This window comes from Empidonax traillii, unplaced genomic scaffold (genome assembly GCF_003031625.1).
Source record: "Empidonax traillii isolate 1590-97213 ecotype Southwest subspecies unplaced genomic scaffold, ASM303162v1 scaffold6:size4315531, whole genome shotgun sequence".
NCBI lineage: Eukaryota > Metazoa > Chordata > Aves > Passeriformes > Tyrannidae > Empidonax > Empidonax traillii.
Window position 1 is genome coordinate 3851132 of NW_020955199.1, and position 10378 is coordinate 3861509.

A 10378-nucleotide genomic window follows, 5' to 3' on the forward strand; every position below is an offset into this window, starting at 1 on the left:
CTATTTGAAATACTGCAATGGCAGCTCCAAATCAACAGGAGTGCTGAGAATTATTCCAGCTTCTAGTGTAATTGCTGCTTTGGGCTCAGTGACTGGCTTGCTGTGATTCAGTCAAGCTCAGAAATCCTATTGGAACTATGAGTTTGCATAAAAACAGTGATACTGGATCAACTGAGCAATGGTCAATGATAGAGATGGACTATCCACACAGTTCCTCTGGACTTCCTTCATTATAATCCACAATGAATTATCTTTAAAGTAAAATGTTCTAACTGCTCAGTAATGCTTTCTTCCCTATTGCAAGTAATACATAATAAAAAGATAATAACTATTATTTGTTTTCAGATGCCTGAACCTCCAATTGACATTGTGTTCTATTCTCTGCTAATACAGTAACCACAGTTCTCCCCTTGAAACAGAAAGGAGCTAAGACAACAATAGTGATTCCCTGGAGGTCCTCTGTGGGCACTCCATTATGAACTGAGAAGTTATCAGTTTGAGTGTCAGGGAGATATAAGCAGTGAGGTGCTGGTCTTCAGCTTTTCAATATAGTTGCCTGACTTGCAATTACACCAGAATTCCTGCAGCAGTGAAATGATGAACTGTATTATAAGTATACAGTGAGGACTAATTTATTCCTAATGGTCTATTTTGTGCCTGTGGACCTTTGGCTATCTTCTAATGTAATTTTATTTGAGAAAGAGGAAAGAAAAGGTCAGCATCGTAGGCAAATCTGTTGGCTCATTCCTCACTGTCCAAGCAATGCACTATATGGATATATTTGAGGTCACTTTGAGATGAAAGATGGCACTTAAAAAGGCTCTTCTAGCACTGAATCAACCATGATGAAGCCACAGCTTCCTGAGTCAGTCTAGAGATGCTGATTGGTTTAGTGCTGGAGAATTGCATTAAAAGGTCAAAGCCTAGAGCAATTAAGGGCTGCATGACAGGAAATTGAAGACTCAATTGGGAAACACAGTGTAAATGAGCCTCACGTTTTGTGTATGCTGTCTTTCTTTGCTTCCTTCAGCTAAACACAGTTCCAGGACGACATTTTATAGCAGTAGTTACCCTTCACAGAAGAGGGGAGCTTCTTCCTCTCTAGTCTTGTGTGAGGAAAAGCAATTAGTGCAATTTAGTTTTACCTCACTCTTTCTTTCCCCGTATTTTTGCTCTTCCTTTTTCCTCAAAAGGCAACAGAAAATGATGCTAGACTGGAGGTTTGGCATAATTCTGTAATGTCTTCTCCTTTTTTATTCTTTATTCTCTCTAACCTATGTCTGCAGTTCGCATATTCAAGCTTTCCATTACAAGCACAAAGGTCAAAAGACTTTTCTTACTGGGAGTCAAGACTGTTATCTAAAATTATGACTTCAAAACTGATGACCTAATAAAACAAACCCAGAAAATGTTGTGGGAATTACAAGAGTAGACTGTTATGCTTTCTAGGCCACCTGCCATATTTAAGCTTCCATGACAGAGGAGTGTGAACCAAATTCTCCTTGGGGTAAACCCACATGTATTTCCTGTGTGCTCTATTGTCCTTACTAAAGTCTGGAGGGACTTTATGCACCCACAAAGAATCAGAGTTGCCTTTGTCATGATTTCCTAAATGACAACATGCATCCTAAAACCATGAGAATAAAAAGTTCCATCTGTTGACAAGCAGAGTGTTTAATTTTCCTTTTGCTCATATTTATTTGCACATTTAAACTGAATTTGAAACCATTTAACTGGAAAAAAAAGAGGCTTGTTCTTGCTTCTGTTTTTCTCTAGACCACAAAGACTGTCTATAAATTTCCCTGAAGGGGACATAATGGGATTGGGACTCCATGGCCATTGCTCATAGGTGGCATAAACAGAGAGCTAACATTTATTGAACCAAGATCCTGTATTTCTGATGACTTTGGGTGACAGTTTAGGTAATATTCAAGCCTGACATAAAAAATAAGTTAAATTGGCTATTTGGTATTAAAGGATCTTAAATAATGTGTACTTTCACACTAGAGACACCTACATCCCTCTCTTTAGGCATTTATAGGGTGAACTCTTGCCCTCCAACACACAGTCACCATTTTTACACTTACATCTATACGATTTTGGTTTACTTTTATGTGTGAAAGTCAATATAAACCGGACAGTTGGTACTAATATTTATATATACATATATATTAAAAAACCCATAAAACCTGTAAATCATAGTTCCATAGCAGTTTCTGAAGTAACAATAAAAGGTCAATGAATATCATTGCAGAAGGAGGGTTGTTCTCTGATATGATTATTTTGCACACTGCAAGTCAGAGAAATAAATACAGTTTTGATGAAACACATAAACAGCTAGAAATAAAGTATATTTCCCCAGTACAATATCAAGAAACAAACAGATTGCAATAATTCAGTAATGGTGCAGTCCTGAACTAGCATTCCTCAGATAAAACAACAGAATCTTCATCAATCATCAGATGCACCAAATATAGGTCACCCTTACAAGATCTATGTCTCCTGGTCTGGAAATAAATGTCTGTGCTTTCTCTGGACACTTTTCATAAGTGTGGTAATTTAATATTCTGATAGACATCCATTATTCCTTGGCTAAGTTCTATTTAGGTGAAGTTATCTCACAACTCTCTATATTTTTTGGTGTTTGATACTTCCTGAGATACAGTAAATCTAAAGTTTTTAACAACTATCTCTCACAACAGTGATATGCATAGGCAAGGATGCTGCTTCTGTTTCAGATTTGCAGTACACGATTGAAAATAAATAATTCACAAGTTCTGTGCACCCAAGTGAGTTTTAAAGTCAGACTGGACTGAATTGTGTCTGCAGAGATCATGTACTTGAATCTTTGCATTCAAGAAGGAAGTGTTACCATCTTGACCCACAAACTGTGGACACTCATTAACCTCTTTAGATTTTGGTAAACACTTTTCTGTTTGTTTAGATGCCAAAACACCTTCGTAGGTTGTTTTATTTTTGCCTCAGTTTACCACATTCTGGTTTTTTTGAACTTTTTTCCCCATTTTTTCTCTAATCAGGCAAACCAATTTTGACTTCAAAGTTCCTTCCTACTTTGCATTTTCTAAAAACCTATGCATATTTTCTATTCACTTATCCAAGTTCCTAATGAAAATCTTGAATTGTACCAATGCTGACCAGCCCTGGCAAAATCCTATTTGAAATGAGCTTCTGTTTTCACAGTGAGCTATTTTTTTCCTAACCAGTTTTGAAAACGTCACACTAGTTTTATCAAGACAATATCTCCCTGGCTTATTCATGAAGAAGTTAAAGTTGCCACTATTATTCTCCCATCCTGATGGGTAATGGCCTACTGGATTTACTGTCTGATTTGATCAGAGCTGAACTTGCACTAAAATGCAGATGAAACCAGATATGGAGGCTGCTTCTCTCAGCCTGCCCATGGGGGAAAACAGAGTGAAATGCCTGGAAAATGGAAGCAATAACCAATTCACTGGCTACATTGACTGCACCTATAATAACAGCTGAACTACTGTTCTCTCCATTCACTGTATCAGCTGGGCAAACTATAGAAAACCTTTGATACATCAGCAGTGTCTCTCCTTGGTTCTTGGCTCACAGAGATGACCATTAAATCCTCAAAGTACATCAGAGCAATATGACATGATACCTGTGACCAGGCATACCACAACACACACAACCGGACAAATGCACAGTCACTGCATTAGTACACTTCTTAGAATTATTCAGATTGGAAAACACCTTTAAGAACATCAAGTCTAACTGTATTTGAAGTGCATCAGTGAAAACCTGTTCCAATGAAACCAATCAAAGAATATATACAATAGCATCTGAACAAAACAAGGAAACCAAACAAAAATATCTGCCTGCCTGCATGATTTGCTAATAAAACCTGAATCACACTTTGCCCCACCCATTTTATATCTATATAATCAAAGCCATTAAAGAAACAAGTTGCGAACACTCAGCAAGACTTCACATTTTCCTTCAGACATTTGGAAATCTAGAAACAGAGTTTCAAAATAACAACATGCAGCTAAATCTTTCAGATTATTCAAGAAATTAAAAATGCAGACCTTCACTGCTGTATGTAGAGTAATTTGGGTGTTAAAAAAATTACCTTAAACCACAGGCAGTGTGATCAGGGAGTGGTGGCACCACATATATCACTGCAATTTCAGTAAAAGAACCACCATACCTATTGCAACATTATTTTTTATGATATAGTTCTCTTGGTTGGGCCCAACACTGCAATGTTTTCACATTTTTCAAGATGCTTTTCCTATTTTTACGCGATGCAGGGATGGGGTTTTTTATGCTGGAAAATATGTGTATGGAAAAGAAAAAAACAAAAAACACATAAATATTTTGGACCGTAGAATGTATTTTCCCAAATGTTAATGAATAGATGGATAGTCACTCAGTTTTGACTGGAGAGTTTGGGAAGCTATTTTAGCAATTAATGTTGGGTTTTTTTCCTACATTAATCATCCACTTCTGTCCAGAGATTCCATAGGGGCACGCCTTGATTTCTCTACTCTTAGTGAGTGTGCACAGTTTTACTTAATGTTCTATTGATATCACTGAGGCATCTATATCTGTAAAGCTAAACAGATTTGCGTGTTAGGAGCTTTATGCATTGCTTTTTGATCAGACATGTGCAACGTTATGGATGCAAATAGATGAATAGTTTTATTCACTGAGGCCTGTTTGAGTTTCTATGGATTTCATTGAATTACTGGTGTTAGTAAATTTGCCTATATATTGTTTTCCTGGACCAGAATCTCACACAGTGAGATTTACTATGTGATTTGAGCAGAGCTGAACTTACATTAAAATGCAGTACTTATAGACACCCACAGGTGGACAGAGACTGCCACTTGTCTGTGTGTGTAGTCATTAATGCAGGAAAGGAATTCTGGACATAAAAAAATGTAAGTTACAGTAGATGTAAGTATACCTCATGATATAATTCACTAGTGCTTATTGATACAATTTAGATGATGAGTTACCAGGTAAAATCATATAAGCAGTGCAAATTAACATATGGTATGCAGAAAAAATAAAAATACAAAAAAAAAAGTCCCAAACTGCCCAAACTTAATATATCCACTCGCAAAAACACAGACCAAAATTGAACAAACCAAATCTGAACTTTCTCTAAGTAACTCCATGACACGGGATGGGGGGGAGGGAGAGGGGGATCTTGATGACCCTTGATGACCCTTCCAACCCAAAGCATTCCATGATTCTCACTTTTCCTTCTTTGTACACTACAGTAGCTTGTCTTCTACCACTTGGATTTCTGGCAAACACATTTCCAATCTAACCTGTCTCCGTTGCCCATATGTTCCTCTAGACTGCAAGCATTTTAAGGTAATTAGGAGATATTATTAATGGAAAGCTTTCTCAAGATAATGGTCTCCTGCTATTAGACAAATGCCAAGATGACATTTTTCGAAGCAAGAGTTATATATATCTAGGGACATTCTTCTGGTCTCATGATTTTACTTCTATTATGCCAGACAATTAAGGATGCAGATTTTACCCTGATGTGCCCTGCACTAGGAAGTGGCAGTGACTCTGTGTTCCAGTGACACCAGTGGGAAGATTTGTCCTGGGGAGAGACTCTGCAGCCTTGCAAAGACTTTCATAAACACAGTTTGCATGTCTCTACATTAGCAGCTCTTGTGATTCACAGTACCAGAGCTAAAAAGACAGGTAAGTCACCTACGAAGCAGAGAATCCAGTCAATTAACCCATTTGCTGCTATGGTATTTCACCCTTCTAGAGTTTGACTCATAAACTTTGCCTGACTAATGGAAAAGCAGATTTCCTTCTCACTTTAGCTGTTACCCTGTGCTTGTGTTAACAATCTCCTATGTCAATGTCTTGTGTAAGCCTTGAGAAAAGTTTTCAGAGAATCAGTGCAAGTTACTGCTGTGTGATTTCTTAACGCACATGTTAAATGTTTGCTTTCAGAGCTATTGATCCTGTTTAAGACATAAATTCTGTTGTCCTAATTAAAAGAAAAAAAGAAATGCTTTCAAAGCTAAGAGAATGAGCAGGACACAGAAACTAAGTGTTCTGCTAAGTGTAATGTTGCCATTTGATTTACTGTTCAATGACGAAAATCAGGAGCAAGCAAACCACAGGAAGCTTGACTTTGCCATGTATTTTAGTATTTCTTTGCTCCAGTAGCCATTTTGGCACCTACTTGAAAAATGTAGGGTCAGAATCATGGATTCATCTCCTACTTTGGCTACCCAGGGGATGACTACAGTGAAAGCTGTGGTGATGGTGACATTTTAAAAAAACTTAGGAAGTAGAAGCATGTAAGCTGGTCACATAGCATAAATCCGATCACAAAGGCTGTCCAGATGCATGTTTGCCTGCTTAAAATTTTGTAATTTAATGGGATCCTTTTAAGAGATATAAGAAATGACAGCACCTGAACCAAACCACTGAATAAACTATCCAGTAGGGGGAAAAAAAAAATTCCTTTCCCTAATAAAGAGAAAGGACAGCCTAAGCTACAAGTGTGTACAAATGTCTGAAGCATGTAGAGATAACTGGTAGGTGGGGAAAAAGATGGGGAGGGTTTATGAACTTTTATCAGCCATCAGAAATAATACAACATTTTCTTTATCCATGCCTATCATAGACAAAATATTCAGGTACAAAACAAAAGTGATGTTAACAAAAGTACATCCTAAGTAATAAAAGAGTTTTTCTGGAAGGAGCTTTGAAATCTTGACTGCTGAACAAAACTTCTGCTGACAAAATATTTGTACAGAAATCCCTCCACTTTTGCAGCAACAGCTCAGTACATCAAACCAAGTGTTAAGTTATGGCTATTTGTCACTGAGTGATTTAACAAGTCTTTGGAAATAGATATGAGTGGCAAATTATAAATAAAAGATGAACTGATTTTTGTCAGATCTAATGGGCACTTAAAAAGCAGAAATAACCTCCCCTAAAAATCTATTAAAATAAAAATCAGAAAAAACCCACCAGATTATATTTTTTAGTGATAAACCCGAATAAAACTAACCACTTACAGTTAAATAGCACCTGAATTAGTTATAGATGTTGTGAACAGAAAAATCTGCCAAAAGACTCGGCAATATCCACTAGGTGGCATGAGATGACCGTGTTAAATCGCCTTATCTCCACAAAACCTCCTATTCATACAGCAGATAAAGAACTGCATTATTAATTTATACCACTGCATCCACTCTACACCTAATATTTGTTTAGCCAGCTGTTTCCTCTAATCTTCCTTAAACACGATTGATTGAAATCCTAAGTATATTCAAGCTTTTTTTTATTTTTCCCCCCAAAGAACATTTTGTTACCTACAAGTTACAAGCTCCCCTTTCAAGTGCAGCACTGTATGCTACAGTTACTAACAGTAGACAGAATGTCTAATACTTCCTCACAACCAACAGAAGCACCTTGTCATAAGAAAAAACCTGTTCATTTCCATAGAGTTTTAAGCAATGAAATAAATACACTGTCAGGTTTACAATGAAACAGAAGTGCAAAATACTTCAACTTCCAAAGATAGTTTAAGTACTGCTTCAGTGAAAAGGCAAATGAAAAGCAGAAAACACTAATTTCAGTTCTCACACCTTAATCCTTGCAGTGAATTGGAAAACTTTTAATATATTTAAATATAAGCAATTGCAACATCTTTCTTCCCTTGAAGATCTTAAAAACACTTTTTAAAGGGTGGTCCATATTATTTCCAGACTTTTACTGATGGACAAGGAAGTTGAACAACTTCATTAAGTATTGATAACAGTTCTTTTGCCTCCAGGTTGTGATCAATAGTCGACAAAAATATTATTGTTAGTCACAAATCAGCATAAAATCAGAAAGGCTAGGGACCTGCAGTAGAAAAACTCTTCTTATTATTATTACAAACTTAAAAAATTAAAGTGCATTCCACCATGTAACTGAAAACTCTCCACCCTATTCTGAAACCTCTTCTCCCCCTGCTTCAAAACTTTAGGGTTTTGTTTCTTTATTTGTTTGGTGGTGGGTTTTTGTTTGTTTGTTTTTAGTAAGTTGTTTTAACTATGCTCACTGAAACTGAGAGGAAACAGAACCTGCTATGTTTATTGTGAAAGGATGCTTTGCTGTGAATTACACTGTCAGTGTAATTCTCTGAAGAGGACATTTCTGTGGATAGTACTTTTCTTCATAATGACACAGAGCTTTTTTCGTCTTTTTTAGTGGAATCTGCCTATACATTCAAGATTCTCATTGGGAAGACAGGCACAATTTCAGTGCAGACCGGCAATGTCTTGATTATTACACTGACTTTTATTTTTGTTTAACTTGAAAAAGCTTCTCTCTGCATTTCTGTCCCTACTTTGCTCTAACTGATGCGATGAAAAGTATCACAAAACTATAATTTCCCCCCACTTTCTTTCTATTCCTTTCTACATTCTGTATTCTTCCCTTTCCCCTTGACACTAAATGTAGTACAGGTAACTACAGAAGGGTTAGATTCTCAGATAATTCACCCAGAGAAACTTGACTTAGCTATGCTATATGAAAATCCAGCGAAGCATGAGCTGCCTCTGTACAGCACAAGGATTTAGCATCCTGCATGACGTGCCTTAGCACGAGGCTACAGATTCCTGGTTCCCTCTTCATGGGAGCTGAGGATAATTTTCCTGCTTATGATAAATTTCTCCACGTGTGAAAATCACCTGCCTCTAGAAACTCTGTTTATGGAGAGAGTGTGTATCCATAGTTACACAGCCTCACTGCATCTATGTTGTCAGCTACCACATCATAAATTCTTCTAGCAATCTTTCCCTAACAAAACAGGACCCTTCCCAGATTGCTCCTTTCCACATTTAGGCACTAAAATAGCCTTGGTAGGCATTAATACAAACTCACTGCTGTTAATCACCCACATGATTCTCTTGCACACATTGTTAGGTTCCCAGAGCCTCCTCTAGGTGTTATATCATTTACATGACATCACATAGCCACTTACATGGCAGCACTTTCTGCCCTGGAAGATCTCAGCAGTAATTAAACCCTCACTCATTACATACAAATAGCAATAAACCTCCTTGATTCAAACATACAAATGCTTTCCAGCCCTTTCTATCTAAACCTACCACACAAGTAGTTTTGCCATGAAAAACCTTTAGAATGACAACTTTGTAAATGTTTGACCCCAAACAAACACACAGTAAAATGATACAATTACCGCAGCCATGGATCAGCTAATGTGCAGCTACACATATAAAATGCTGCAGCATCGAACTTTCTTGGTGAGTGGAGATGGTACAGAAACCTACGCCAAATGTTATTCAGACTTTCTCTAACAGTAAATAGCCAAATATGACATCAGTATGCAACATATCACATCTTATCAAAATCGTATTTGAACTGTATGGGCAGTACTTTGTACAGACCTACTTCCAGTCTTTGAAAAGATGCTCTAAAAGCATCTGAATGAATGGAGAAATACCTCCCCCCCCCCCAAAAAAAAAAAAAAAAAAAAAAAAAAAAAAAAAAGCAAATCTTTGTGAAATGTGTAATCCTGCAGGAGAAAGTCACAGAGCAGGACTACACAACTTCTGTCTTTCAGACGGAATCTGCAGTTGCAATTTGATCCCTGCTCTGGTAATACAGTGCGCTTAAAGTCAAAGACATTGAAGTTACCCAGTTTCACCCGTCTTTCATCCTCACCCCCTGCCCCAGCTGCCAAATTAGATAGCTCAAAAATCCCTCCAGCACAGCCCAGCAGCTGATGCCACGGGCTCTGCTCACTGGATCCCCATCCGATTTAGAGAAGTAAAGGAGTAACAAACTTTCCCAAAGTTTGGTTAGTTTTTGTTGTTGTTGTTGTTGGTTTGGTTTTTTTTTTTTCCTTTTTCTTTTTTTTTACCTTGCGCAGAGCTCCCGAGTTGAGATGCTCTCAGAACTCTCCAGCAGATCGGGACGGAGGGCAGCGAAGTGCAGAGAAAGTTTCTGGAGCTCACCTTAAATCAGTGTGTGCGTGTGTGTGTCTATGTCCCGAGTGTCTCTTTGTGGCTCTGGGTGGCAGAGGACTTGATTCAGGGAAGAGAGAGCCACTTTCTCACCGAGAGCAAAAGAAAAGCAACACGTCATGAGTTAAGTACGCCTCCAAGATCTCTTAATTACAGCTCAACATGCTTCCTTTCAGACCCCAGGAATGGGAGGAAAAAATAAACTCACATACGCCGTTTCCCTCTCACACACCCACACTCACCCACCCCCGCCCCAGCGCGCTGTCCTCTCCCTCCAGGTCCCTGTCCTCGCCCCTTAGGTCCAGCCCTCCCAGATCCACACCTAAAAAAGCTTCTCGCTATGCATACAAGTCCCG

General features: G+C 38.0%; 1 protein-coding gene across 1 annotated transcript in view; it reads right to left on the reverse strand.

Annotated features, from left to right (window-relative positions):
* Positions 1–10220, reverse strand: part of HAPLN1 (hyaluronan and proteoglycan link protein 1) — a 53367-nt gene extending 43147 nt beyond the window's left edge. Inside the window, exon 1 of the mRNA XM_027880144.1 lies at positions 9920–10220. The gene's annotated coding sequence lies outside the window, so the exon portion shown is untranslated. The remainder of the gene's footprint in view (positions 1–9919) is intronic.
* Positions 10221–10378: the final 158 nt, after the last annotated feature.